Source organism: Lissotriton helveticus, chromosome 1_1 (assembly GCF_964261635.1).
Source record: "Lissotriton helveticus chromosome 1_1, aLisHel1.1, whole genome shotgun sequence".
Classification (NCBI taxonomy): domain Eukaryota; kingdom Metazoa; phylum Chordata; class Amphibia; order Caudata; family Salamandridae; genus Lissotriton; species Lissotriton helveticus.
This window is the reverse complement of record NC_136057.1, coordinates 44684594-44698175: the sequence shown is the minus strand read 5'-3', so window position 1 is coordinate 44698175 and position 13582 is coordinate 44684594. Positions and strand designations below refer to the sequence as shown.

The window sequence follows — 13582 nt, the reverse complement described above, 5'->3', positions numbered from 1 at the left end:
GAAACTTCAGTAAGGGAGGCTTGGACAATAGGTTTCACCTCCCCAGACAGCCTGTAATATATTGGGGCAAGGTGGGTTGAATGGAAAGATGCTTTTCCAGACACTGCCTGGGGCACACAAGGTGCTCCATGCATAGCCCGGTTCAAACCAGTTGCTGGGGCACTCCAGCCCCGCTCTGGTGCAAAACTGGTCAAAGAGAAAGGGGTGTAACCACCCCCTTCTCAAGGTCCACCCATAGGAGGGACCTAGCAGGTAATCCAGGTCCTAGATTCAGAATAAAGATATGAGCTGTGTCTAAAGACATTAGATTATCCTGGACTGAAACTCTGAAACAAAACTCTTGGACCTTCGACGTTCTATAACGACTAGAAGACTGAAGACATCTCCCTTGTGGTCAAGGAGTGACCACCCTGTGCAAACAGGCACCACCAGTAACTTGCCAGTTTGCTTTGTCGACACTCCTGCCGGAACCCGAAGACTCAGCGACTCGGGAACTAGACCTCCAGACTTCTCCGACTTCGATCCACATTCACAGCAAAGCTGAGACCCGTGGCGGACACGAGAGACGTGGGACCGAACACCCTGGACTACCTGCACTTTGATAAATAGTGCAACTACCGAGGCACCCTTGCAGTTGTGCATTGGGGTTTGAGAAGTCCCAGACCCGAGCGCCATTTGCTCCGAAGCTCAGCCCTCCACACTACACTAGTGCTGCATGGGGTCTGCCTTTGCATTTCAGCTCTACGCATCTTCACGGTTGCTAGCCCGTTGGCTAGTTAGCCCTCCGAAGACTTTCTTTTGAAACTACACTGCTTGCCTGGTTGCTCCAGGTTTGCTCCAGCTTCCCTGCAAAGGAGAAGCTCCCCAGACCTGCTGGTCTGAACTGAAGCCCATCTTCCTTTCCTGCGTGGATTGTATTTGCTGAGGCTTGTTGGGTCCAATCCGGATACCGATACCGCAGTCAACTAGATCCTTTGTGGGACAGCTCGTATCTAGCTCCTGGTCATCATCGACGCCTCCTGGTCCTCATGACAAGCTTCACCTGATTGCACCTCGACATCGCCCTGTTCCTTACTTGTCACTGGCAAGTGACCCAGACTCTATCCTCTCTGTTTTAGGTTCTTCACATCTTCGAACCACCCTTGGATCCACCTGGACACTTTTCTCCTGGTCACCTGCAGCACTTCTTTGCAGCTCTCCATAGGAAACAGCGACAAAACCCGACACGAAAAGACACCTATGCACCCGGCTTCCCTGGGTGAGGTAACTCGAGTACTTCGGTGCTCCCGTGGGTGTTGACTCTCGAAGTCTCCTAGTTTGAAAGGGGTTTACAGTAGTCCATCCGGAAGTATCCTTAATCAACTACTTTGTAACTTTTACGTTCCCATTATAACTCTATGGTAACTCCCGTCTGTGGGCCCGATTCACAGAATGAATTTAAGACTCAATCCTAAACTTACTACTATTTTGGTATTCACAGAATGAACTTACTACTTTTGGCCTTCACAGAATGAACTTACTACTTTTGGTATTCACAGAAGTTAGGATTTTGTCTTAAGTCTGTCTTAAGTCTGTCTTAAGTTTGTCTTAAGACAAACTTAAGACAAAATCCTAACTTCTGTGATTACCAAAAGTAGTAAGTTCATTCTGTGAATACCAAAATAGTAGTAAGTTTAGGATTGAGTCTTAAGTTCATTCTGTGAATTGGGCCCTGTGTTCCCACACTGCACCCGTCTCCCGTGGTTCTCCTACTTCCTAACCTACTTTTTTTTTGTGATGTATTTCGATCTCTGACCTCATAAAGAGTTCAGAGGGGCTGTGTTATAAATAAATACATATGTATATGATATATACCTTGTGTGGTGTCCTTTCATTTCAATCAAACAATCAATCATATAATTTGTAAAGCGCACTACTCACCCGTGAGGGTCTCAAGGCGCTGGGGTGGGGAATGCTGCTACTGCTCGAACAGCCAGGTCTTGACGAGTTTTCCTGAAGGTCAGCAGGTCTTGGGTCTGCCGTATGTGGATGGGGAGGGTGTTCCAGGTCTTGGCGGCGAAGTGGGAGAACAATCTGCCCCCTGAGGTCGCTCTTTGGAAGCGGGGGACTGTAGCGAGGGTGAGGTCAGCGGAGCAGAGCTGGCGGGTCGGGGTGCAGAAGCTGAGTCGTCTGTTAAGATACGTTGGTCCGGTGTTGTGGAGTACTTTGTGTGCGTGGGTGAGAAGCTTGAAGGTTATCCTCTTGTTGACCGGGAGCCAGTGCAGGTCTTTCAGGTGAGGTGTGATGTGGCTGCGGCAGGGAATGTTGAGGATCAGGCGTGCAGAGGCGTTCTGGATACGTTGGTATGCGTTTGGTATTCAAGGGATTATATATGGTAAAACAGCTGGCTTCACATGCTCTCTGAAGATTTAGCCTAAGACTGCTGGTCCATGCTACCACTAGGATAGCTTGTCTATAAGGTTGACTTTACAACCAACATCAATAGGGGTCGTTTAGACTGGTGCAAGGTGCCCACTAGAATAGTGGACATCATATGCCAGGCTAACTTCTCACAGTAGGTAGGTAGCCCAAGAGCCAATGCAGGGAAAGGCAATGCTGCAGTACAGGGCGCAGGAGCGCAGGTGCCGCTCTTATTTGTGGTAACCCATTGTCAGGGTTGCACCCTACATACAGTACAAGGATGGCGATTTGCAGCAATGGTGGTATGCCGAAGGTGGCCATGATGTGGTTATGATAAGTGCACTGTATAAGTGGCTGCTATGGTGCACTGCTGATGATGCTTATACCTAATGCTTTACGAGAAGCGCAATCCTGCCAGTAGTTACTGGGTATCCTAACTGTAATGTTTATGATGGTGCCTGACTGGCCAAGTGGTTGATGTAATCCCTGTGAAGTCATGACAAGTGCCTGGTGGCACAGTAATATATGTGATTGTGATCTAATGTGTTTTTATGGATAATACAAAGAATATTGTTATATAACCTTGTGTGGAGTTTCTTTTGTGGTGTGCCTAGTGTGTTGCTGCTGTGTGTGTGTTGCACAAACACTTTACACATTGCCTCTGGGATAACTAGAAATAGATACTTTATTTGATTTTTTAAAAATCATAAAAGGGTGGACTTACCACCATGCAAGCGACATTTACATCATAAAAACAACGCAAAATCAACTTTAAATCAAGTTGAAAACTGATATCGTAAAATGTGCAAAATTAGCAGGGAAAGGTCTAAAAGGAAAAGGAATAAAAGGAATAGCGTGAGTTCGATCTGGGTGCACGTTATTTTTGACTCATAATAAGAGGGAGAAAAGTAAAAGGTGTGGGAGAATAATGAAAGTTCAAACAGGGTGCACGTTGTTTTTAACTCATGATACAAAAAAGACGACCGTTTAGGGAGGAGGGGGGGAGAGGAACAGTCCATGGCCGGCCAGAGCCTGGCCTATTGTCCAGAGACCTCTTTGGTTGCTGCCCTGTTTTCCAGCTCTATGGCGGCAAGATTAATAAATGTTATGGTTTTACATGAGAGTTCTATCCAAGATCCACTTAGGCATCTTATCACTGCCACCCTGCAAGTTCTCACCTGGGCTTCTCTTAGGAGTGGTAGAAGGAGAGTTTTTCTAAGGTTCTGAAGTGCCGGGCATATGCATATAAGGTGCAGTAAAGACTCTGCACCGTTGCCGCAGAGGCGGCAGTCGGGAGTTGCCCACAACCGTAGCAATTTGGGAGTGAGATCTTTAAATGAGAAGCAGCCCAGCCTTTTGTAGTAATCCCTGAAGCAGTCTTTCAGATATTCCTGAGGTTTTAAATAGGTGTATGACGGCAAAACGATCCAGGCATGGCTTTTGCCAGCCACTGCTGCTTTATCCGTGAGTAATGATGCTTGTTTGACTGCTTTCTTGGTTATCAGCTTGAAAGCAGAATAAGTCATGGGCAGACACCAGGGTTCTTCCAGTTTTAATGATTCAAGTGCTTGCCTCAAGGTCTTGTATGTTGAGTCTGGTAGCCCGGCCTGTTTTTCAACTTCTAACCAGCAAAGGTGGGCCAGGGATTCGTCAGCTGAGTCCCTCATACGCCAATAATATCTGGCGAGTGCTTCTTGTCTTGCCGGGAGCTGGTTAGTGAGACCAAACTCCAAACGAATTTGAGCTTGAGAGATATGACGCAGGATTGAAAAGAGATTTTTGAACAGCCTGGATTGGGCGAGATTTAGCACTGCGGAGTCCCGGGATGCCAGTAATTCAGAGCCGTATGTTAGTGATGGCAGAAATTTAGCGGCTGCAATCTTAAGAATGTGGCCGGTGGAATGTCCGCTTAGTTTCTTTTGAACAGTTTTAAAAGCAAATTGAAGCTGTTTAGCTTTGGATTTCCCCTGTTCCAGGTGCTGTTTGAACTTTAATTGGTAGTCCAGTAAGATTCCCAGGTATTTATATTGGTCTACCTGGGTTAGTGAGGTTGAATTTATCTTCCAGACGAATTTTTGTTTTTTCTTTCGTGAGCCGCAGAAGCATAGGATGTTTTTTTTTTAGATTTATAGTCAGTTGTGCGTTCGAGAGGTACTGCGACAATTTGGAGATCAAGCGTTGTAGCCCGATGGGGTTTTTGAGAGGAGCACAATGTCGTCTGCGTATTGTAGACTTATTATAGGTGAGTGGGCCAATTTTGGTGGATCTCCCTGAATGGTACGTAGGTCACTTTCTAGGTCCGCGGTGTAGATGTTGAAGAGGCTGGGGGCCAGTACGCAGCCTTGCTTTAAGCCGTCGGTTGTATGGAATTTCCTTGTCAGTCATCGACCGTCTCCTTTTTCACTTGGACCCAGGTGTCTGAATAAAGCTCGATAATTGCTCCCAATAACTTTGGCGGCACACCCCAAGCTTTCATTTTGGCCCAAAGATTGGATCTGGGCACTTTGTCAAAGGCCGCTTTTAGGTCCAGGAAACAAGTATACAGCGGGGTGGAGTTGTAGATTGCTTTGTTAACAAGGAGGGTTAACGCAGATAAGTTGGTTAGGGTGCCCAGTCCTGGCCGAAAGCCTGTTTGTGTCCGGGGAATTATCCCTGTACTGCTCACCCAGGATTCCAATTCTACCAACAAGTTGGAAGCGTAAATCTTGGCCTCCACATCTATTAAGGCTATAGTTGTTAGGGTCTGAGCGGGACCCGGATTTATAGATTGGGTGAAGAATGCTGCCTCTCCATGATTCAGGGATGTTCCCGGTCTTTAGACTGTGGCAAAATAAGGGTGTTAATTGGCTGGCCCAGAACGTTAGGTCTTTCCTAAATAAGGCATTGGGAAGCCCGTTTGGTCCAGGCGCTCCATCTGCTCTCAATGATTTTATGGTGTTTGAGACCTGCTTTAGTGAGAACAATTCCATGTCTCCTGTATTCAATGATGTCGGTAAATTGCCAGTGATTTTTGAAACTGGCTTTGTACTCAGGCTAGACCGAGGAAGCTCTTCAGGACGCTCGGCGTTATTATCCGTGAGTGAATTATGCGAGGAATTATATAATAAGTCGATGTGACTGCTCCAGAGCTGGTCCGTCATGTCTGAGTTAAACTGGCGATATTTGCCATTGAGCATAAAGTTTATTTTTGCCCAAAAATCTTTTGAATTCTGCAATTTGCTTGCTTGGAGTATGGAGCACGCTAGTTTTTCCCTATACATTCGCTTGGCCAGATTGATCTCTCTTTTTAGTTCTTTTTTTAGAGATTCGATTGTATTCAGCGTGGGTTGTGATAACTGGGGATCTTTTTTGTGTTCGGCCCTGAGAAATACGTTTATTTGCCTTTTTAGTTGACGCAGTTTTGGTGTGTACCAATCCCCCCCCTCTATTTCTTATGGGTTTGCGTCCTCTGTTGTTAGATTGGTGTATCTTATTGATCTCCATTACGAAGTTTTCCCAAGTTTTTACTATGTCTCTCGATGTTTCAGATGGTTGGAGCAATACGTGGCATGACGCCATTAGGATAGAGAGATTTCCTTTGTTCCAGTTTAGCCGTTGTAGGTTAAAGATTTTTGTATTCAAGGACAAAGGCAGGGCCTTCTCCGACTATGTAGGTTGAATGGTCAGGATGAGGGTCTGTGGGAAATGATCGCTTTCTCCGCGTTCCTGAATCTAGAAGTCACTGATATGATGGAATAGGTCGGGGTCAGCCAGGGTATAATCTAAGGTAGAACCTGAGTTCTTGGAGACCCTCGTTAGGGTGGCTGGTCTGCCCAGATGGCCTCTCCCATTTAGGGTGTACAGATGGAGAGCTTCCAGTTCTCAGGCGAATTTCCTTCCCAATGCACTTTGTCTGCATTGATTACCCTGCCGTGGCTCGATGTGAATGGGGAGGGTTACCTCCTGTCCACGAATTAGGTTCAGATTAAAATCTCCCGTTATAATCATGTTTTCGCTTGGGTAGATTGATTTCAATGACTTGATTGTGGTGACTAGTTGTTTTATCCTTTTCCCTTTCTGTTTTCCGCAGGGGTGCATGTAGAGATTCACAATCAGGAGACCCAAGTTAGGGGAAATTTCCACTTTAATACATTGCATCCATGGGGAGTCTAAGTTGATGCAAGTTGGTGACCAGGTGAAATCTGTTGATGTGAAAATGGATAGGCCCCCTTTGGCCCTACCGGAGCGTCCATCCTTCTGGGCTGGGACGAATAATTCTTTGTATCCCACTAGAGGTGAGTTTTTGCCATGTTTCTTGAAACAATAGTATTTTGAATTGGGTTGTAAACTCAATAAAATCGTCTTTAGGGTCTTAGATGTTAGAAACTTGCTAATCGTGTCAGAAAGTTCCTTTTGTTCTCTCTGACCATTACATGCCTTGGTGCATTTATTTTTTTCATTGTTTATGGTTACTGTTTGTATTTTATACACTGCAATACGACTTTAAAAATATACATTTTGAATTATACATCCCATTTCGTAATGCTATTAGGTCTCGGCCTGCTTAGGCTGCGCTTGCGCAGTCTCGCTGGGCGAGCAATTATGTGTTTTATAGGGGGGTAAACGAGCCAGCTCTTCTCCATTGGATGGCTTCCTAATCGGCGGCCAGCCATTGGAGAAGAGCCTTGTCTGTCCCTTTAAGCCCCGTCCGTTTCAGATTGAGGGGCGTGTTTTTTGCTGTCCTTTTTCTCCGTGACGTCTTCAGTCACTCAACAAAAAACACGCCTCCCAGTCTGAAAAGGACGGGGCTTGCTCCCTCTCGAGGACACAAACTTTGTCTTGGCAATGCTTTAAGCCCTGTCCTTTTCAGACTGGTGGGCATGTTTTATGTTGTTGACATTTTTCGAAAAACACACCCCCAGTCTGAAAAGGACTCCGGCAAACATTAATAAGGCGCCCACTGAAACTCTTCGTAAATTATTTTCCTTACCGAACTCGAATTATTGTTCTCGACGGCCCATGTGAGTGTTTATCTTTGGCGACTGCATACATTGCATCTTTCGGACGAACTTCACTAGGTTCTCCACTACTAATTTTTGTCACCCGGCCCCTCCTCTGAGAAAAGCCTTTTCCAATAGAGAAGATTCTGTTACATCCCATCCCGTTAGGCAGTTGAGGCCTCCATGCCCCTTGCATCTCTGCTTTGTGAGAACACCAAAGGCCCTGAAGAGAATCCCCATAAATCAATGGGATTCGAAACGCGTAGGCCCCAGCCATATCGCTGTCTGCAAGAGTGATAAGCTCTAATGATATGATTTCTGTTGCTTATCACTATTTTGTGTACATTACCTTTTTCTAATGATTTACAAAGTATCTTGGATATTTGACCTGGATATAGGAATGTACTTTGTGTTTGACTAAATATCAAGTGATAATACTGTTTAAGTGCTTCGCAGACTTTGGCTTTTCTTCTTGTTTCGTGTCAGGTATTATATTGTAAATATTGCATTTTTTGTATTTCTTGTAGCTTTCTTAGCCATTGTATCCCCTTCCCCCCATGAGTGGCTGCTTGTTGTATGTCTGTGATATGTTTGACATGATGAATGATCCCCTAATTTGATCTCCTGCTGAATACGTTTTATATGTCTGTTTTTTTATGTATTTGATAAAATATGATCGTTTTTGATAAAATCATAAAGAATAATAAAAGCTATTGACTAGCCTCCGGTCTTGAATGTTGTTTCAATTTCTGTGTTTGAAGTCACATATATTACTTTTCTGTTATCAGTACTGGCAATCCTCTTTTGTTATTTATGATTACGGCTCAGCCATACTGATTAGAGCCAATCCTTAGTTGTTCTCCATCCACCTTCCATGGCACAACAGTGTGCGATTGGGGAGTGGCCACCCGTTCCGTACCCATGTACAAGCCCATGTGCCCGGAGCACCCGATGGAAACAGATGAGCAGTGCAAATGCGAAACCCCATTGCATTGCCGTGGGGGGAGACATTTTACTAAACTGTCCCTCATGAAAGGCTGATATGGGTCAGACTCGCACATGAGATTTGCATTGTGGGGAAATAATGGCGACAAGAGAGTTGCCGGTATCGGGTTGCTTCTGCGTGTCTGCGCCGAGAGGTGTTTCCTTACCTTCAGTTCCTCTGAGCTCTGCAGCAGAAAGAGGGTGAGGAGGAAGGAGGTAGATGGAGGGTGCGGGCTGAGCTGGCGGTCTCCAGCTCTCATGTCTTGGCCATCCTGCGGCAACCACCGGAGAAGGCAGGCTCACAAGAAAGAGGGCACGGAGGGCAAAGGGCACACGGCCGCCACGGGTGTCTTCAGACCTTCGGGTGCCAGTCCACGTGGGCACATCTCTGAGCAAGGAGGACGCTTGCAGCGTGTCAGGTGGCGGTTTTCCGCCGTTCAAACACCACAACATGCATGCGGGAATACTCACTTCCGGCCGGAAAGAGTATCCCGGTCTAGTCCTCCGGCCAATGACAGCGCTTCCGGGGGACTAGGGTTAAAGGCAGGAAGCACCTCCGGGTCGGCGCTTCTGATTCCGCTTTCTGGATCGTGCTCGGAGCTCAAGCTGACGGCATCGGACTGGTTCTGCCGTAACCTGATCCCTGGAGTTCCACGGCACGACTAGTCACGGTGACGCCTGCCCCTAGCCTCCTGGCGTTGCGTTACTTCCTTCTGGCCGCATTTCGAGTACCAGCGTGTGCTGTGCTGTCTAGTACTTCTTCGAGCCCTCGGGGCTCAGACTACCTTGCGGGGTTTCTATCTCCGCTTGATCCGGTTGCTGTGTGCAGGAGCGCAGTGCTCCATTGTTGGATTAACCCTATCCTGGCGCAGGAGCGCTGCTGCATGTCTGTTAGCAAGCGCAGGAGCGCTGTGACAGGCTTTATTTGTTTTGTACTTTACTTACGCAGGAGCGCTGCTGCATGTTCTGTTAGCAAGCGCAGGAGCGCTGTGACAGGCTTTGTTTGTTTTGTACTTTACTTACACAGGAGCACTGCTACTAGTGACCTGACGCATGACGCGTAGGAACACTGCTGTTCTATTGCATGTGCCGCAGGAGCATTGTTCAAACATGCATTCGGCCGCGCTATAGCGCTTACCCTGGAGTTTTGTTATTGGTCATTTATGCGCAGGAGCGCCTTCTGTTGTTTCTTTGTTATTGGTGGTTCTGGCACAGGAGCGCTTCCTTTCGTTTATACTACAAGGCACCAAGGTACCTGGACGCTACGTTGTGACGTCTTCCTGGGTTCGGCACGAGTGTGTCTTGGTGAGTACCGGAGCCAAGGGCTCCATCCTGCATGCGTGTTGTGGAGTGTTCTGCTGCAGAAATAGTACCTATTCCTCATCTGATCTCCTCTTGTTTCCCAGCTGTGCCAAGACCCTGCCCTGCGACCCGTCCACCAAGGCCACTCCCGTTATTTATTTGGCCCCCTTCCCTGGATCCATCCAATCCGTGACGGGTGTTGTTCCCCGCGGGGGTTGTTTGGGAACAGGGGCGGTGGTCCCTGTCGTCTCTGCAGTATCGCTTCACAAGCCCAGGTGAGTCTTGTGGGGCACCTGACACAGCGGACTGAGGCTCCCTCTGAAGGGAAGGCGAGCCACTGCTGCAGGGAGGGGCCTGGCCCTGCCTCTCCTTAGCGCTGGCAGCCGATAGCCTGAGGTCAGGTATGCTCGGTGGCGGCCTGATAGCAGCATGACCTGAGCACAGGTAAACAATGGCTTTGCTTTCTTGGGTCCTGACCCAATTGGTTACTCATGCTTCAAAAAGGGGGTGGGGTCGCACACCACTCACTCACCAGCGGGATCGCCCCTAAGGACTGTGGTCTGTGTAGTTAAGTATTCTGCGATGTATCCATCTTCGCCATCCCTGGACACGTGTTTCGGGGTATTTACCCCTCATCAGCAGGGAATAGTGAGTGGTGTGCGACCCCACCCCCTTTTGAAATGGTTACTCATGCTGCTGTACTTCTTCAGCATGGCCTCGTCCATCTGGTGAGTTATCTTTCTCACCTGGTTCCTGGCGGCTGGCATGAAGTAGGGCCACAAAGTCATTGGAGCCAACTCGTAGTACTTCCACTGGCTGCTTGGACTGTGCCCGCTGTCAAGACCATCAACAGTTTAGCCATGGGACAAGTGAACGTCGATGTGCTGAGCGGCGGCTGCTTTGTGGGCATCAACAGCGTGGACGCTCTGCGTTGCTTCGTGCTCTTCATTGGCACCTCCTTCCTGCTGGCTGGCTTTGTGTCACTTTTCCGCATTCGCACCATCATGAAGCACGATGGCACAAAGACCGAGAAGCTGGAGAAGTTGATGGTGCGCATTGGCATCTTCAGCGTGCTCTACACCGTGCCTGCCACCATCGTAATAGCCTGCTACTTCTACGAGCAGGCCTTCTGGGAGCAGTGGGAGCACGCCTGGGTCACTCAGAGCTGCTAGAGCTACGCCATCCCCTGCCTGCCAGCTGGCCACGGCCACCGGCACATGAGCCCGGACTTCACGGTCTTCATGATCAAGTGGAAGCTGCCCACGGTAATCCGGGCTCTGACGGCGCTTCAGGGAGGGAGGGGCGGAGGCTACCTGTGGGCAGCTAAGGACGGTGATGTGAGAGTGTGTACGAGGAAGGCGGCGGGGTGGGGGCTTGGAAAGTGAGGGGCAGAGACTCGGCGAGTGTCCCGAAGTGACTGAGGGGCTCAAACTGTTAGGAGTCAGTGGATGCATGAGTCAGTGGGTGGATAGAGTACAGTGGTAGATATATGTTTCATTGAGTTAATGGAGTTGAGTGGTGGTTGGGTGGATGGAGTCAGTGAATGCATGAGTTGGTGGGTGGATGGAGTACAGTGGTGGATGGGGTCAGTGGGTGAATGTGGATGAGTGATGGTTGGGTGGATGGAGTCAGTGGGTGGATAAAGTTGAGTGGTGGTTGGTTGAATAGAGTTGGTGGATTCATGAATTGATGGTTGGACGTATGTGTCCGTGGGTGAATGGAGTTGAGTGGTGGTTGGGTGGATGCATGAGTCAGTGTTATGTTGACAATTTTTTGTTATGTTATGTTATGTTAACCGTTTTTATAGAGGGCACAGCTGCCCCAGCAAAGGGGCGTCCCAGGGCTAGCCACAAAGAGGGCACAAACAACAAATACCAGACTGAGAAATATCAAAAGGACCGATCCCATTTATAGTGAGGTGAACAGAAAGGTCTTGATAGCTTTCCTAAAGGCAAAAAGGTAATCAATAGCACGTGGATGCATGAGTCAGCAGGTGGATGGAGTCAGTGGATGCATGAGTTAGTGGGTGGTCCAGTTGAATGGTAGTTACATTGATGAAGTTAATGGAATGCACAAGTCAATGGGTGGCTGGAAGGAGTTTTATGTTTGAATTGAGCCAGTGGATGGTTGAATTGAGTTAGGTGTTGGATGGGTGGATTGTATGTTTGATGGATGATTCAGTAGGTGGGTATATGTCTGGATGGGTGAATGGATGGAAGATGTGTGGCTGTGTGTGTGTGTAGCTGTGTGTGTGTGTAACTGTGTGTGTGTGTAACTGTGTGTGTGTGGCTGTGTGTGTGTGTGTGGCTGTGTGTGTGGCTGTGTGTGTGTGTGTGGCCCTGTGTGTGTGGCTCTGTGGGTGTGTGTGTGCCTCTGTTCCCTGGTTGTGATTGTTTTTCTTGCCTCTCTTCCCTGGTTGTGATCGTTTTTTCTTGCCTCTCTTCCCTGGTTGTGATCGTTTTTTCTTGCCTCTGTTCCCTGGTTGTGATCCTTTTCTTGCCTCTGTTCCCTGTTGTGCTCGCTTTTCTTGCCTCTGTTCCCTCTGTGTGTGTGTGGGGGGCTTTCTGTGTGTGTGTGGCTCTGTGTGTGTGTGTGTGTGTGGCTCTGTGTGTGTGTGTGTGGCTCTGTGTGTGTGTGTGGGGGGGGCTCTGTGTCTGCTAATACTCTCTACTATCCTCTAAAGCTCACCTATTGCCATTGTAAATGACAATACCATCTATTTATGTTTAAAAAAAAAAAAATGAAAACAATGCCATTTGCAATGCCAATAGCTCTAACTTTAACAAAGACGAGACCATTGCATTGTAAATGCTTGTTTTAAGTGTGTTATTAATTTATGAAAAGAGTTTTGGGAGTTGTACTGTGTTTCCCATCTCATCTAGTGGGGCTGGTAGTTACCAAAAAACACTCCCTACGCAGTGCTGCTCAGCGAGCAGTGTTTGAGTCAAAAACCAGTTAGATTTTGACTCATTTTGTTTGGTGCATTAAGCTGAGTCCTTGTTCTATGGAGTTATAAATCCGGGCCAAACACCTCTGGGGGAGCAGGGGGTGCACCCTAGACTGTATGAAGAGTCCAGGTCACTTTCACTTTTCTGTCTGATATACTTGTCCTCTTGCAGAACACTCATCATGTTCCACTCTTAATGGACTCCTGCAGTGGAAGAGAGTCAGTCTTTCTTTTGTGTTTAGCCTGCTGCTTCTTAGTTTCCAGAGCAGCCTTTTCTTTACCAGAAACCTCCTATTCGTTTTTTGCTTTGAGTTGCAGTTTTGCGGCTTGAGAACCTAAAATATTCCGGCCACAAAGGAGCAGATTTCTGATTGATTCATTATAGGATGCCTCTATTCACAATACTGAACAGGAACTGCAGCCAAGCGCTAGCTCTCTCACAGAGCAGACCCTTCTCCTTGAAAACTGCGATAAACGATCAGGGAAAATGTTTCAATATTCCATATTGACCTCATAGCTAAATCAACAGGTGGTGCGGCTTGATAGGATTGGATATTATTTAGCGAGTGTACTTCTACCCAAAGGTGTCAAGGCGCTAGAGCAGACAAACGAGGCGAAATGAAAGAAGTACACCTGCAGCAACCTTAGATGAGATAAGCCAGGTTTTCAGAGGTTTTTTAAAAACCGGATTAGAGTCCACGCTGGAGGTAATGGTGGGTAGGGAATTCAATAGCATGGCGGCTGCTACCGAAAAGGAGCGACCACCCCATCTGGTCCTGAAAATCTGAGAGTCACATGTTTTTTCTGTGAGGGGGATCTCAGGAGCCTCCCTGGGGTGTCCCATTGAAAAGAGTTTCTATAGATGTGGCGACCTGTTAGCGCAGCAGGAATACTCTCATATCCGCTTATATGAGGCTCGACAGGCCTGGCTTACTATCCGTAGTAGGATCTACCAATGGGGTGACAAATC

The 13582-nt window shown here is 47.7% G+C and overlaps 1 pseudogene; it reads left to right on the top strand.

The window, feature by feature from the left end:
* The first annotated feature begins 10355 nt into the window (after positions 1-10355).
* On the top strand, positions 10356-11050 carry LOC144757820 (frizzled-1-like; annotated as a pseudogene).
* Positions 11051-13582: the final 2532 nt, after the last annotated feature.